The following is a 15,245-nucleotide window of genomic DNA, read 5'->3' as shown; positions in this document are numbered from 1 at the left end:
GAAGAGTTTGTTATGATATGGTACCGTACCGGTATACCCGTTATATTTTTTATTTTATTTTTTTAGAGAATTGTAATGCACCAATTTGACTGATTTTGAGTTAAAAACATAAAACCAAGAACTTTACATGGATGCTGATGGGGTCAAGACTGATGCAAAATGTAGGTATGACAGTAAATCACATTCATTATGGAGAAAACACTTGGGATAGACACAGACATGAATAGGTTAATAATATTGAATACAGTGTAAGGTTGTACACAAATATAAATGCATACACATTTAGATAAAAATATTTGTAATAAATGATAATTATTTTGCTATGTATACAAGGTAATATGAATCCAAAATCAAATCGTGTAAAAAAAAAAAAAAAGAACTGTTGTATTCATCTGAAATATTTTTATTATTACTTTAAATTAAATGATAGGCAACAAAATGCTTATTGCAAGTCTTGTCTTTGTACCATAATTTTAAGATTTATCAGTAATTATAAAAAAAACATTCGATGTAACCGGATCTTCTTGAACCAGTTCACCAAATCAAACTGAATTGTTTTAAACGGTTCGCGTCTCCGATAAGCATTAATCCACAAATGACTTAAGCTGTTAACTTTTTTAATGCTTACAGGAGACGTGAACTGTTTCAAACGATTCAGTTCGATATGGTGAACTGGTTCAAGAAGATCCGGTTACATCGAATGATTTGTTCTCGAACTGGATATGACAAACTGCTTTGTTTTGAACTCTCTCTCACAACAGACACGGAAGTGAAGACAATGCTGAATAAAGTCATAGTTTTTGCTATTTTTGGACCAAAATGTATTTTGGATGCTTCAAAATATTCTAACTGTCCCTCTGATGTCACATGGACTACTTTGATGATGTTTTTCTTACCTTTCTGGACATGGACAGTATACCGTACACACAGCTTCAATGGAGGGACTGAGAGCTCTCGGACTAAATCTAAAATATCTTAAACTGTGTTCAGAAGATAAAAGGAGGTCTTACAGGTTTGGAACGACATGAGGGTGAGTTATTAATGACATAATTTTTATATTTGGGTAAACTAACCCTTTAATTTTGGTTTTATATGTATGAGCAAGGTTATACATTGTTAGTTGATATTATATAATATGCCTTATTCTTTAAGTTCATCAAAGGTAAACTGTAAAGTGCTTTGCCTCAAGGCATTTTGGTTATTTTTTGTTTTTGAAAGTACAGATTAAACTTTGCTTCTTGTTCCCATATTTGGTGTACTGTTTTATGTTCTCACACTTTATATATATATATATGGCCTTGTGGTTAGAGAGTAGATTCGTAACCAGGTCGCTGGTTTGATTTTCAGAGGCAGCAGGAAATGACTGAAGTGTCCTTGAGCAAGGACCCTTAACCCTGTTTGTTCTGCAGTGATAGCTGCACACTGCTTATTACTTGTACTTTAAGTAGCTTTGGATAAAAGAGTCTGCCAAATGAATACATGTAAATGCAAATGATGATGAAAATTCATATCACAGAAGATAACAAAACACTGTTTCACCCTGGAGAGGTTAATTTTGTGATTACATCTAGCTGGATGTACCATTTTTCTGCTTAGTACAGTTACAGCCACAGTAATAAATACAGGACCAAAAACTATGATTTGCCCGTTTAAAATCTAATTATTTTGATGTATTATTATTTTAATGAATGTGATTAAACTGCACCAGTTGCAGTGACTCGCAGTACCTGGATAAGCCTTGTGTTACCAGTTTCAGCAGACCTGAGAATGTTGCCTTCACTTTGTTAAACCGGTTGTCCTCCTAAATCACTTTTGTCCTCATAATACACAAAGTTTTCACGTTTGTGTTTGTGTTAAACCGTTTGTCCTTCTAAATCACTTTTGTCCTCTTAATACACAATGTTTTCACGTTTGTGTTTGCATTTTTAAGGTTTCATTTAAAGGTGTTCCTTGGGATATAAAAAAAAATAAATGGCTTGTTTTTGTCCAAGGATAAGAAATTGGAAGACATAAAGCTCATACATTCACACTTAGTGAAGAAGATGAACAGAAAAATAATTACTCTTGTTTCTGATTGAGCTAATTATTGAATTATATGTATGCTTGGTTAAAGATGAGTTTGTAGACTTAAACTGATCAAGTGTGTCTAAATTCTGAACAAGGCTGTGGTGGCTTTCAAAGTTTAGGAGTGAAGTCAGAAAACCGTTTACTGCCTTTTAAAGGATTTTAATATTCAGGGCATAATTAACAGACCAGAACTTTGTGACCAGAAGGGTTTGACTGACAGTAGTCTCATAAGGGTTCACAAATACATTGAGGTTTAAAGCCATTTTTCCTCAGGTCAGCAGTGTCATTTTAATACTCAGTGCCTTAATGTTGTGTATTTTAAGATATGTCCTATTAATACATGTGTGTCCCTTTAATACACAATAATGGCATGTGTGTGTGTGTTATAGCTACTGTCCTCATAATACAGGTTTATATCATAGGCGGGGCTTGCATGTAATTATGTCATGTCCTCATAATTGTGTATTTTGTCAGGTTGTCATAATATCACTTGTGTTGAGTGTAAATGAATTTTGAAGTGAGATCTGTGTTCTGTGGCTAAAACAAATTTTTTTGATGTGCACCTCAACTCTGTAGAGCAAGTAGAAAGGGGTGTCCCCATAATACAGCAAAAAACTGGTTTGGGCCAAAGTGTCCTTGTAATACACATAAACCCGTATGTGTGTGTGTGTGTTCTTGTATATGGTTTATAAATATCTGAAATAGGTATTACAACGTAAACATGGTTTGTGAGGACAATCCTGTGCCCTCGTAAACAAAATGGCTTTAAAAAATACTATACGATGTTTAATAGAAATTTTAAACATGCATTTTCCGTGATGGATAGAGGTATAGTGTATGAGGATATACATTATAGAATACCGTTACGTCTATGGAGAGTCCCTGTAAACTACAAGCGCGTGTGAGAGAGAGAGAACTAAAAAGGCATTGGAGCACGTTGCTAGAAACCTCATACAATGCTCGCTGTTGTTGTCAGACTTCAGCGAGTTTATCCTCCTTGGTCAATAGTCCACATTTGCCGTGGCTCTGCCATCTTCGTCTTTCTTCTTCTGTGGTTTTCCTAGTTCGTGATTGGTCAACTTCAGATAAATCAACAAATCGACTCGTTCAACCCCACATGTCACGAATTCAAACCGATAGCTCACAAACTTTTTAGACATGTTTAAAATGATCGGGAGGTCGGGAAGTGCTCGCCTTTAGTCTTAGAAGCATTTAAGTGGAAATTAAGGCAACTTGACAGGTTGGATCAGAGGCTCAGATAGCTGGTTTATTGCAGTGTAATACAGCAGGACACAGACTTAAGTGGAATATTCTATAGTAGGGGTGGCACAGTTCAACTTTTTCACGGTTCGGTTTGTTTCACGGTTTTAGAGTCACGGTTTTCAGTACAGTTTGGTATGTGTTATGTTTATGGAAAACTATACTTTCTAATAAAAAAAAAGAAAAAGATTCTATTAAACTATTAGTTCTATTAAACTACAAGCAACAGCAAAAATAAATACAACAGAGTAAAGATACAAACAATAAACAGTGAATTTCAGTTTTTTATTTTATTTTTATTTTTAGGCAGGTCTAGCATATGTTTTTAGGTACAGAAATTGAATGAAGTTATCAAATGTAAAACAGCATTACATATTGGACTGTATAAATTTTACTTGCTTCTTAATCAAGAGCAGTGAGTGATTTCTTTGTTGTTGCTGTTCGACTAATATAAAGACTGTACTGATCCAACAGGTCTACGTTAAGCCGGCTATGTCTGCTGTAGGATACTTACCAAAACTGGCATTTTGACATAATTTTTGTGTGAATTTGTCCATTTAAACACAATACTTCAGAGAGAGCTTATATTTGCGCGCGTTCTGAGGCGCGGGTTTGCGCGCATGCACAAATCTTCTTACTGTGTGCGCGAGCTCGCGTCTTCTGGCTCTTAAATGTTTAAACTGACAAAGCTTAAATGAGTTTAGTTTAAACAGATATCAACGTGTGCTGTTAAGATCTCATCTGTGCACGCGTGCTGTCAACACTGGGGTGATGACGAAATAAATGTCTGCTCATATTCCAGCATGAGTCATTCACATTGAACAAGAGTGCATGGTTTGTCCAGGGTTTTTGTTCTTTTTCTCATTTCTCATCGCTATTGTTGTAATGTCTGGGAATCAAGAATGTGTATTCATCAGCAGAAACATATTAGCTGAACCCTGTTTGTTTTACATGCTATTTATAGTAAACCATATTACAGATGCTTTGTCAGATTTAAGTTGAACCGCGGTCCCAGCGCGTGCCAAACCGTGTGTGGTGAACAGAATGGTTCGGTTTTTTTTCAGAACAAGAACAACAGGTGCCATTGATAAGGCATAGGCCAATGCTACGTCTGACCCAAAGTCCCACCAAGTGGCGATGATGGCACCACAATTCGGTGTGCTTAGCCTAGTTATTTGCTGTTCAACTTTTCGTGCCTTCTTTGACATTTTTGTAGAATGAGCTTGAGCAGCCACACGTCTATATCTGACCTTCTTGCATATTGTAAATTCTGTGTCTAAACTGTAGTGGAGGCTCTTCTGTCAACCAGCCCTGCCACCGACACCAACGAGGGGGTAAAAAAGGACAAAAGGTGTACCTAATCAATTCAAAGCTGATATTCTGTCATATTTCACTTTATTCCCATTACGTTTGCCGTTTCATTTGCTATGCAGGTCTCCCATTTATGTCGTTAACATTATTGATTTAGTTAATTTACATGTGAATTGTACGCATAATATAAATATAAATGTGTGATGTCAAACATACTCCTCTCTCTTTACAGAGTTACAGGTCACAAAAAATACATCTCATCTGTAGACTGTGGGATATACTTTTGTTTTCTTTTTTGTATGTTAACATTTGGATGAACATTTTGCTATTTGCTTATGTTTCTAAACATAAAAAAAAAAAAAAAGGATTGTCCCCACAACAGCCAGGAACTGCACGCTTATAGATGCGTGATCAAAACAAGAAAGAGAAAGGTTATTCCCATACACAATACAACTGCAAAGAAAACAATGGATGATTGACCAATACTGATTGACCACTTGTTTTAATTGATGATGTCACTTATAAGCTAATGGCAGCAATTTAAATTTTATATCAGTAATCCTACCAGACATTGTATTTGTTTATGTTGGTGTTTATGTTAAAAATTTATCTCGTCACACCCGACAAGACACCAGAAATAACTTACCTCCACATTCAGTATTGTCAGGGTGAAAAAAAATCAAGCCATGTTGTGTTATTGTTAGAGATTCTACCAACCCCAGAATGTTTGTCTGCAGTTATGGTCTACTTTATGGTGACTGGGCAGCGTAAAATTACTGGAATGTCTTACAACTCATAAAGGGAATGGGGAAGTGAGTTGAGATATTAGCTGAACATTACAAAAAAAAGGGTTATGTGTTTACAAAATGCTCTGAATCACTACCTTTAAGTGTAACAAAATGAAATGTAAAGTTGAGAGCAATGTTTATCTTAGTTTTTTTACAATCGCTATGACAGTTTTTTCAATACCTTTAACAAGTTTCCTAAACTCTTAATACAGTTAGCACAACATCCGTTTTTGTAGGCTATACAATTAACACATTTCTTGTTGCTTTGATACAAAGTGCATAGAGTTAACACCAATTTCAAATTCTTGAACATCTTTTACACACAAGCTCAACCAAGACCAAAACAATGTCATTTTACAGTCAAATTTACAAATGTTTTCACACTGTATGTCAGAACAGATAACATCATGTTCTAAGACTAACTTACAAACGTAGAAGTTTGGGCAGATTAGATCACATTTATTAATTTACTTTTTATTCTACTGTGGCTTTTTCTGTTCTGTAAATTTAGTATTTTCACATAATGACATAAATTGTAAATAAATGACTATATTGACCTATATTGCAAATAAAGTCTTTACTGCAGCAATTCTGTGTCTGAATTTTTTTATTACATAAACTGAACATTTTATAAAGCTAGTCTGAGATGGTTATTCATTTTTTGTACTGAATTTCTGCAGCAAAAGAAACTAAGTACATGCATTTACTAAACCCAACAAAAAAAACTACAGTGCAAAACACAATCTGTGATTAATACAATATACTGTCTATTGTATAAGGGCATACCTGGGCAAAACAATGCAGTTTCTGTCATTTCAGCTGATGATCGTGGGTTGGAATGTTGTTCCTGTTGGAAGACAACACGTGTTAGTGTATTGAATAATTATTTGATTTTGAAACATGTTTGCAGTGTTTGGTTAGACATAGTGTATTGTGTTAGTTTATTATTGTATTTTGAAAATTAGTTTTGGGGTTTAGTTTACATGTGTGGTTTTGAGCATGAAATTGCTGTTTTGCCAATTGTGTGTTTTAGGTGTGTTGGTGCGTTAAGAGTTTAGGAAACTTGTTAAATGTATTGAAAAAAAAAAAACGTCAAAGGGATTGTAAAAACTGTAAGAGTGAAATAGATGAATCCCAATTTGTGGATCGAGGTCTTAGAGCCTAGTGGATTAACCCTTTCACAGTCATCATTATACAACAGAAGATGAACAGAGGGCTCAGTGAGGAAAATATAACTTGTTTTGAACACAGTGGTGTCATCCAGATTGTTTGAGTCACTTAGCTTTCTTTTCCTCTCCATCATCTTCTTCATTGTCCCTGGACTCTCAAGAATGAGTTTCAGTAGTGGACGTAAGGGAATCCTTGACGAGTATCCTGCACTGCCACCTGTTTTACAGTGTCTGTCTGTGAGTCCCTCTGCTGGGTGTATGAGACACCAGGGAGAGACTCCTCCACTGGCTTAACTAGGTACCCAGCTTGAACAAAGTAAAGTAAAGACTTGTGCAGGCTTCGGCCTTGACTATTCATTCATCAAGATCCTCAGATTCAAACTGGTCTCATCAATTCACTTCAGCAGAGACCAACTGGAGCCCCAAAGTGCATCAGGACTCTTTATCAAACAGGAGAGACTTGCTAGTATCAAACTTAGTCTTATTAATTGATACATTAAGTATCATATGCATCTTTTACAAACGTATGTTTGAACTAAGAAACTGATGTGTCCTTCAGGCTGTAGATCTGCTGAATATCAAATTGTACAATAGCTTCATGTCTTTGTTTCTTTTCTTTTTACTGCTTAAGTTTTTTTCCCTATGCCCACTGTATGCATGTGTGTGTAAGACTAGTTTAAGTGTTTATGTAGTAAATAATATCTTAGTTGTATCACACTTGAGGTTGTTCATTTTTTGTTCATAACTGAAGCTTCTAATCATGCAGATTTTAGCTACATGCTCTGTGCAGTATTGCACAGTAAGAAAGTTATTTTCCTTAACCAGGAATTAACATTCTTAGAATTGATAGACAGTTGACACTGAGAGGTCAAGTAAAAACTTACAGCTGATCTAAATATTTATAACTTATCATAACTAGTTATGATTGATTATACTTATTTCCCCTTTGAGCTGATTCATAAATTATTGGTGGAGAGTGCGGGCATGATAAAACAAAGGTTATGAGCTTAAGACACTGTCAACCTAAAAGTGTGTGCTTGATAGTAGGGCTGTACTAACAGACTCGAGACATTTTTCTTTAGTCTCGGACTCGTTGCATTCGCACTCGGACTTGTATCGGACTTGGCCATTGGACTCGCCAATTATTCTAGTTGGTGAGTCCATCAAAAAAATAAATAAATAAAATTTCTCTTTCAAAACAAAACCAGATCTGCATGATGTCGCGACTGAAAACGTGTGGAAAACGCTAGGCACGCTGCTCTCCTTTTTTCCAAAGCACTCTGTAATCTGCGCTTGTGCTCCAGTGGCGTCTGCTGTTGCTGGGCAACCAAGACCCGCTCTCCTTGAAGACGCAGAAGTTTCAGTAAAAAATAAATGGATTTCCAGCACTAAACATCCCTTGCAGTAGCTCTGCTAATAGATTCATTTAAAAAATGGCTATCCTTGTACAGCTGTGATCATATGTTTCTCCATCTTAGCTTTCAGTATTGTTCCAGGAAAAGATGTGCATTACCAGCGGTGCACTTACTGCGACCTGAAAAGTTTAGATGTTTCTAATTTAAATTTTCTAACGTTACCTGTTATATTGTGCTTTATTTACGTCTACACCTAGATAGCCTTATGCAACAATTAAATATATACTGATGCAAAAAATTACTTTCAATCCAAGTCAGACGGTGGGGCGGTATTTTAGTTTGCAAATTTATTCAAAGAATATAGGAAATGAGAATAGAACTCATAACTTGCAAACAGATTAGTAAGTATTAAAATCAGCTTCAAATATAGAAAATACAAATCCCAAAATTAATATAGTTTTAAAAGCAATCCATATATGATGGATGTTGCCCAATTAAGAGTAATACAAAATGCATTATAATATTCAAAAGTAATCAAAATAATAATACAAAGTATACAACAATACCTGTATATCAAAAGTCAAAATAGTATTTGTATCTGTAACTATCACAAAATTTTTCGTATCTGCATTCGGATACAACGTCGTACAGTACTTGATAAGACCATTATGACTTATCTTTTTTTTTCATATTATCATTGAACAAGTATGTTGTGTTAAACTAAAATAATTATTAATTTCTAAAAAAAAATATTTATCATGCAAGCAGAGGGATGTCATGACAAACATTTAGTGATCATCTGAACACAACTGAATCAATTCAATGTGCACACTTTCATTACGCAGAACACTTTAAGCGAGTCTTAATGTTTAGTGAACTTCACTAAACAAATGCATGCGTGCCGCGCAAAACAGCAAAAGGTAAGGATGCAAACATGTAGGACAAGTAGACAATGTACCCGTATCTAAGCTGATTGTTAGCCTACTCTTGAGAAAGAACTGGTTTGGTTTCTGAGAGACTGAGACGCACAGCACGGCTGTTTGATTGGTGAGTGAGCTGTGCTTATTCCATTCATTCGTATGGTATCGTAGCCTAAGCTTTAAATCATTGCTTTTTAAATATATACAAATACTATAATGTGTATGATGTATTATTATAGGTAAAATTACTCTTGCAACGCTCTGATTTTGGAGAGATGCACAGAGAGGCGACAACAATGCGGTGTTTGATTTGCGCTCTTTTTGCTCATAAGGTTTACATTCATTTACTTCACACTTGTGACTTTAGAGATCTCCGTATAATATTGCGCTGATCCCCTGGCTCACCTGTTATCTAGCAAACACCAGAGTGTGTCAGCTACAGCTGAGTATTCAGGCAGAATTACTCCTTGTCCGTTATTCGTTTTTAAAGCCATTATCTGAGCCATTTCAAATAAAGTATTCGGCTTCAGGCAAAAACCTAATTATTACATTACATATTTTATTTTTACATGCAACATAGATAAGGTCATAGACAGTAACAGTTCCACGCAATATTGTAATCCTAAAATTCACATCGTACTTGCAAACACTTTGTATGCATTATGGTTAATGCATACTGGAGTAGTCAATTGTTTCCAACAGCGCTCGACTAGTCTATGCAATCCCTAGTACAGTATGACAAAAATTTTGCTGTATTTATGTGCGCATGCCCAGTAGAGCCAAACGTGGCCTTGTCGTGCGCATTTGTCATATCCCGAGCATTGTGTGTGTGTGTGTGTGCACTGTGCCAAGGCATCAGACATTTACATTTTTGACCACAGACATAATGTCAGCAAAAGCAGCATTATTAAGTAAATAAAATGAAAATAAAGTACATAAAAATAATTTGACTTACAGCTCCAAACTCTGGGCCAGTGTCCTTTATAGTTTAGCTCCCCGGGTTGGACTTGGGGTAAAACCATTACTCATTACCAGGGCCCCAAAGGAAGAGAGGGCCCTTGAAAAGTATGAATCTGAAATATATTTTATTTTACCTGGATATTTTAATGGGTGGGGGGCATGGGGGCCCATTAGGAATGCCTATGCATAGAGCCCAGGATCTTGTGTAGCTTTCTTTGAAGCTTTTAAATGCAGCATGTGTGTATGCAGTGTGAAGTAATTTGAGTTTAACCTAATAACCTGAGTTTCTGATTTTTCACTTTCTCTATTCTCCGTTTCCCTATCTTTAATTCTTCTCAGCTAATGTAACAAACTCAGATGTATCCTTCCTGAATGCTATTGCTCAGTTACTAGTTAATTAAATCTAAATTTAATTACATTTAACTGTTTATCTAGAGAATAATTATTAAGTTATTGGGGTTTTTTGATAGCACAAGTGAATAACACATGGTATGGTCCCCATGCTTAGACCCGCAGCAGCTGTGACCAACCATGGTGTGCTGCCTAACACACATCTTGCAGTTAAACACTAGTGCTACCAATTGTTCCTAATAATCAGATTGATTACCCTTTTTTAATAATAGCAGTCAGCTATTTTTAAATCCGTTTAAATTCTATACCCACTCTTGTTTCATTCTGGTTTGATGTTCTCTCTGAACCTCAAAAGGAAGCAGAGACAATTTTTTATTTCTGATTTGTTTATTTTCAACATGCGCTCTTATTTTATGACCCTGTTACACAAGTCATCTAGACCAATACTAGGGCATAATTATAATCCTGAACACCAAGTAATAAGCATAATCTGAATAGGAATGCTCTCCTCTTTCTTTTCTTTCATCTACTGCACTTACTCAGAGATTGAGCCTGTTGTGATCTATCAGTAAGTTCTGAGTGATAATGTGACCATAAGAACCATAAGTCTTAAGTCATCAATTAGAACTCTGCTTATGCCCCTGTCAGCAAACATATGCTGACACAGACCTACCTTAGCATTCTGCTATCCACAGCTAAGATAAAAACAGAATACAGTAGGCGGCCAGCCTTTCTGGGGCTTACCGCCGCGCATAACTGTAATTCAGTCGCCTGTTAAAATCTTTCGCGAAACTACCGCCAGGTGGCGCAAAGGGACGGATTGCGAAATTAATGTAATTGTAAAATGAGATAAAAGGAAGTTTTTTTTTTTACAAATTGTTAATTTTTAAAATGTAGGATAGTCTTAGACTACAGTCTACTAAACAAAAATTAAATGAAGACCTTAACACAAAGGATCATATGCATGCTATTTTTATTAAACAATAAATAAATATAAGGCCTATATAAGCTAAATGTTTTAATTTCATTTTCATTTCGATTCTTGGTTTAAAAAAATCTTCAGGTTCCATATGCAGAGCAAAATGGGAACGGTCCAGCATTTAGCAATAATTAGTATTAACTCTGTTATTATTCTTGATTTTTCAAACTACCAGCAATTTTGAATTATGCCTTATGTGTGACCAAAAATTAAGTATTATTTGTTTCAGCTGTTTGATCGCTGGTGCCTCGCGCACATAATGGAAACCGAAGTCGTTCACCAGACATTCGGCGTGAGCACTTTGACATATTGTTAATTTTTTTTTTTTTATCAATACTGAAACGCACACAGCCTATTTACCTCATGAATAATAGTTAAGCTTCAAATGGGCAACATCACAAATATGGAAACGTTTGATTTCTCCCGATTGAGAAAGCCCAAGCTCAGCTTTAAATGATGATGATTATTATTATTATTATTATTATTATTATGTATTACTTAGCCTATATTATTGTATACTGCAATTATATTTATCCACTAGAATTATATATTTTTAATTATTGTTTTGTTCTGATAAATTTGTTAAATTTAAAGGATTTGTTGTAAAATAATAGCCTAATAATTTTATAGCCTAAAAATAATAAAATAATTTTCTAATAGCCTATTTATTTCCTCTCACAAACTCAACTCAAACTTATTTTTTAGCGTGTTAAAAAAAAAAATGCAGCAAACGAAAATAGGTGATTGATCCGTTAAAATGAAACCTATACACGACTCATATATTTTTTTCCTCTGACAAACTCAGCTCAGCTGTGGACGATTTAAAAATGTTTGATATAAAGCAGTGGTTCTCAACCCACCGCCCGTCACGAATTCTAATGCGGCCTGCACCACATGCTGAGTAAAAAAAAAAGTTCAGTTTGTAAAAATTTTTTGTTTACATCAATGTAAAAAAAATATGCTACTAATGAAATATAAGCTATATCCTAATGTTTTTATGTGATTTTTTTCTTCTTCATATATTATTTTCAGACATGAGCACTGGCATAAGCATTTAACGAACACATACAAGCGCACACTTTGGCAGAATTCAATTCAAATAGTCATCAACAGCCATTAGGTAAATTGCCTGTAAGGTAAAATTGCGCATCAGAATGGACACATTTGTTTTTTAAGAGAGGAAAAAAAAGAAATTAAAAAAATGCCAGCGAATGAACATATACAAACTGTCAACAGTCGCAGTATCTGTATTGAAGGAGAAGTGCAGGATTTTCATTTTTTTTTTTGCCCCGCAACTCACTTGAAGAAGTTCAGATAAATGGAAACACCATACACTATGTAACAATCCTTAATTGAAGAAATGTGGCAAATATCTCAAGAAAGAACCTCATATTATTAAATTCAAAAGTGCTTTCCATATTTGGGTCAAAATAGGCTACATTTGTGAACGCACATTTTCTGAAATGTTGCGCGTCAGGTCATGCAAGCCTGCATCTTAAACCCTCTGTTAAACTTTCTGCGTCCGCTATGGACCGCTAGGTAGGTGTGATGTAAAAATCGTCATTGGAGAGTGTGTTCCGAGGCTCTGAGCAGACGACCGCGCGGACATGTGCCCCTGGTCAGTAGGCTTCAAAAGCAAAATTGCACATGTGCAGGCAGAGTAAAGAAGCTATTGAATGCGTCAATAAAAGAATATAAAGACAGTCAGATGTACAATAATTCTGGGCAATTGCAGAGCTGGCCATCAGCCTGCACATTCAGAAGTATAAATTGAAGAAGTCTGCGTCCGCGCTGGCCGTGTACGCGTCCGGATTGCTCATGCGGAAAGTATAACAGGTGTTATAATCGCAACTTCTTTGTGTTACTCCTTTCAAGCTGAATCTCACAAAATTGGATAGCTCCCGACAGCATCAGGTGTTTTATTTATGGGGAGTAGAATTGTTTATTTCAATGAATGTAATAGATTATATATCATAATAGTTAGGCTATAATATTATAAATCAGGTTGGTTTGTATTGCTGACGTAATATGTAAATTATATGCGTAGAATTGCACTTAGACCATAGTGCGGCTCGCTGGAAAAAAAGGTTGAGAACCACTGATATAAAGGTTGCTGTCCCATTTTAAACAGGAATTGTTCATTTAAAAAAATCTAATTATATTGTTAACACAAGTTCATTTAGAACTTTTTTATTTATAAACACCTTGAGAATTTAAAGTTAGTTTAATAGTATTTAAATTCAAGTTTTAAAAAAAGGTTTTAATTGCTTAAATTATTTTGATTAATTAATAATATGTTACAATGTTTATTCTTGTAAATAAATACGTGTTTATTCTTTAGGAAAACAAGGGGAAAAATAAGGGACAATCCGAATATTTGTTTTGCTTTACCTATTTATGTAAGCTACAATTATTCAAATAATAATAATAATAAAATAATATAATTAAAAAATACCATTGGCCTGAGTAATTTTGACCATTATATAATTGTGACTTTAAAGATTAGTCATTTAGGTGGTAAAAATACTGTGAAATTAATAATGGCATGGAGTTTAGAGCATAACAACTGAAGGTTTATGAAACATTATCCAATAAAGCATTTTTTTAAACAACGGAACTTAAAGTTGTGAACTAAAATATTATTTCAACCATACAGCATGTGAATAAATAAAATGCATAATTTTCATAACATTTCATTATTCATAAAATGCATAACGTTTCTGGTGTTTGGATATGTACTTCAATATAATGAGCTCCAAGTTTAAGAATAGTCCTAGACTTCTCTCTCTCTCTTTAACAGCATTAGCTCAATGATATACGTCTTCCTTCCGTTAGACTTTTCCTGCCTTGCTAAATGTTGGTCTCATGATCATAATAATCAAGAATAAGTTCGCCTCAATCTGATTCAGTAAAGTCAAACCGCAGACAGTGAAGCCTCGGAGACCCGCGCTGTGAGGCGGGAACAGAGGACTCCGCTTGGTCTTAAAGCCTCCCGCAAACATCCACGATCACAAATAACAATGATTTTCGTAAAATAATGATTAATTATTAATTGATGATTTGTTATTATCATCATGGTCTTGTGAAAATAATGATATGGGCTTCGTGAAAATTATGAAGTGTAGTGCAGGCATGTTTCAGTCGAGTAACACACCGTTCCTCAGAGCCAAAACACAGACCGACTTCTGTTCAGCTGGAGGGGTTTGGGTTTTGGATAGTTATTCATGGCTTGTGGGGTCGAGATAAAGGTGTGAATTGCTCTTTCATATGGACAGTGTCTTATGAGGCTTTCACTTGCTGAACCGGTTTATATAGGACTGTTGTCTTGGTTTTATTCACAGTGCTGGCTCTCTCCCACGAGAGAAATGCAACATTCACACATTACACTATTCCTTTTTGTTTAAAAACATTTCAAGCTTTCTGTAGATATATTTTTAATGTACCTATGTGAGACACCACGATATTATGTTAATTAAAAAATTATACACTCATTATCATGAAAAATTAAAGTGATGAGACGGCGCCTCCCTGTCATTAATGCACATTAATATTTTTTGCACAAACACTTGAATATGAGCTTCTTATCAGGAGTAAAATTCATGTCAACAGCCAACATATTTAGCTTGATCAGAACAAAATCTCCAGATGCTCTCCAGCTTTCTGGACTTTTGATGTACCAGCAACAACCTGAACATTTCAGAAACTTTACAACATCATCTGTTACTGTAAAATTAATGCATGTGCTTCAACCTCATTTACATGAACACAATCCACATGGTTGAAACACTTATTTTCAGTGTCCTTCTGCAGTGAGTAGAAGTTCCCTTTGACATAAATACTTGAAGTATTTCTGTAAAAACACTTCCTTTCTGCATAAATACTGTCCACACAAACAGATGAGGAACACAACACAGTCCACTACAGAGAGAGAAACTAGTGTTAGTTTACTGAATCTGGAAATGAAAATATAGAAAAGGGTAAAACTCAGAGAAGAAGAAACAACATGGATGATATCTAAGAATATGTGGACATCGTACGAGGTAAAGTCAGAACAGATATCACAGATTCAACGCAACGAGAATCCA

General features: G+C 35.1%; 1 protein-coding gene across 1 annotated transcript in view; it reads left to right on the top strand.

The window, feature by feature from the left end:
* The first annotated feature begins 15,179 nt into the window (after nucleotides 1–15,179).
* LOC113093880 (C-type lectin domain family 10 member A-like) overlaps nucleotides 15,180–15,245 on the top strand; it is a 3,327-nt gene continuing 3,261 nt past the window's right edge. The window contains exon 1 of the mRNA XM_026259441.1: nucleotides 15,180–15,245. This exon is cut by the window's right edge and continues 200 nt beyond it. The gene's annotated coding sequence lies outside the window, so the exon portion shown is untranslated.

Source organism: Carassius auratus, unplaced genomic scaffold (assembly GCF_003368295.1).
Source record: "Carassius auratus strain Wakin unplaced genomic scaffold, ASM336829v1 scaf_tig00215198, whole genome shotgun sequence".
Taxonomy (NCBI): domain Eukaryota; kingdom Metazoa; phylum Chordata; class Actinopteri; order Cypriniformes; family Cyprinidae; genus Carassius; species Carassius auratus.
Note: the sequence above shows the minus strand (reverse complement) of the source record. Positions and strands in the feature narration are given on the sequence as shown.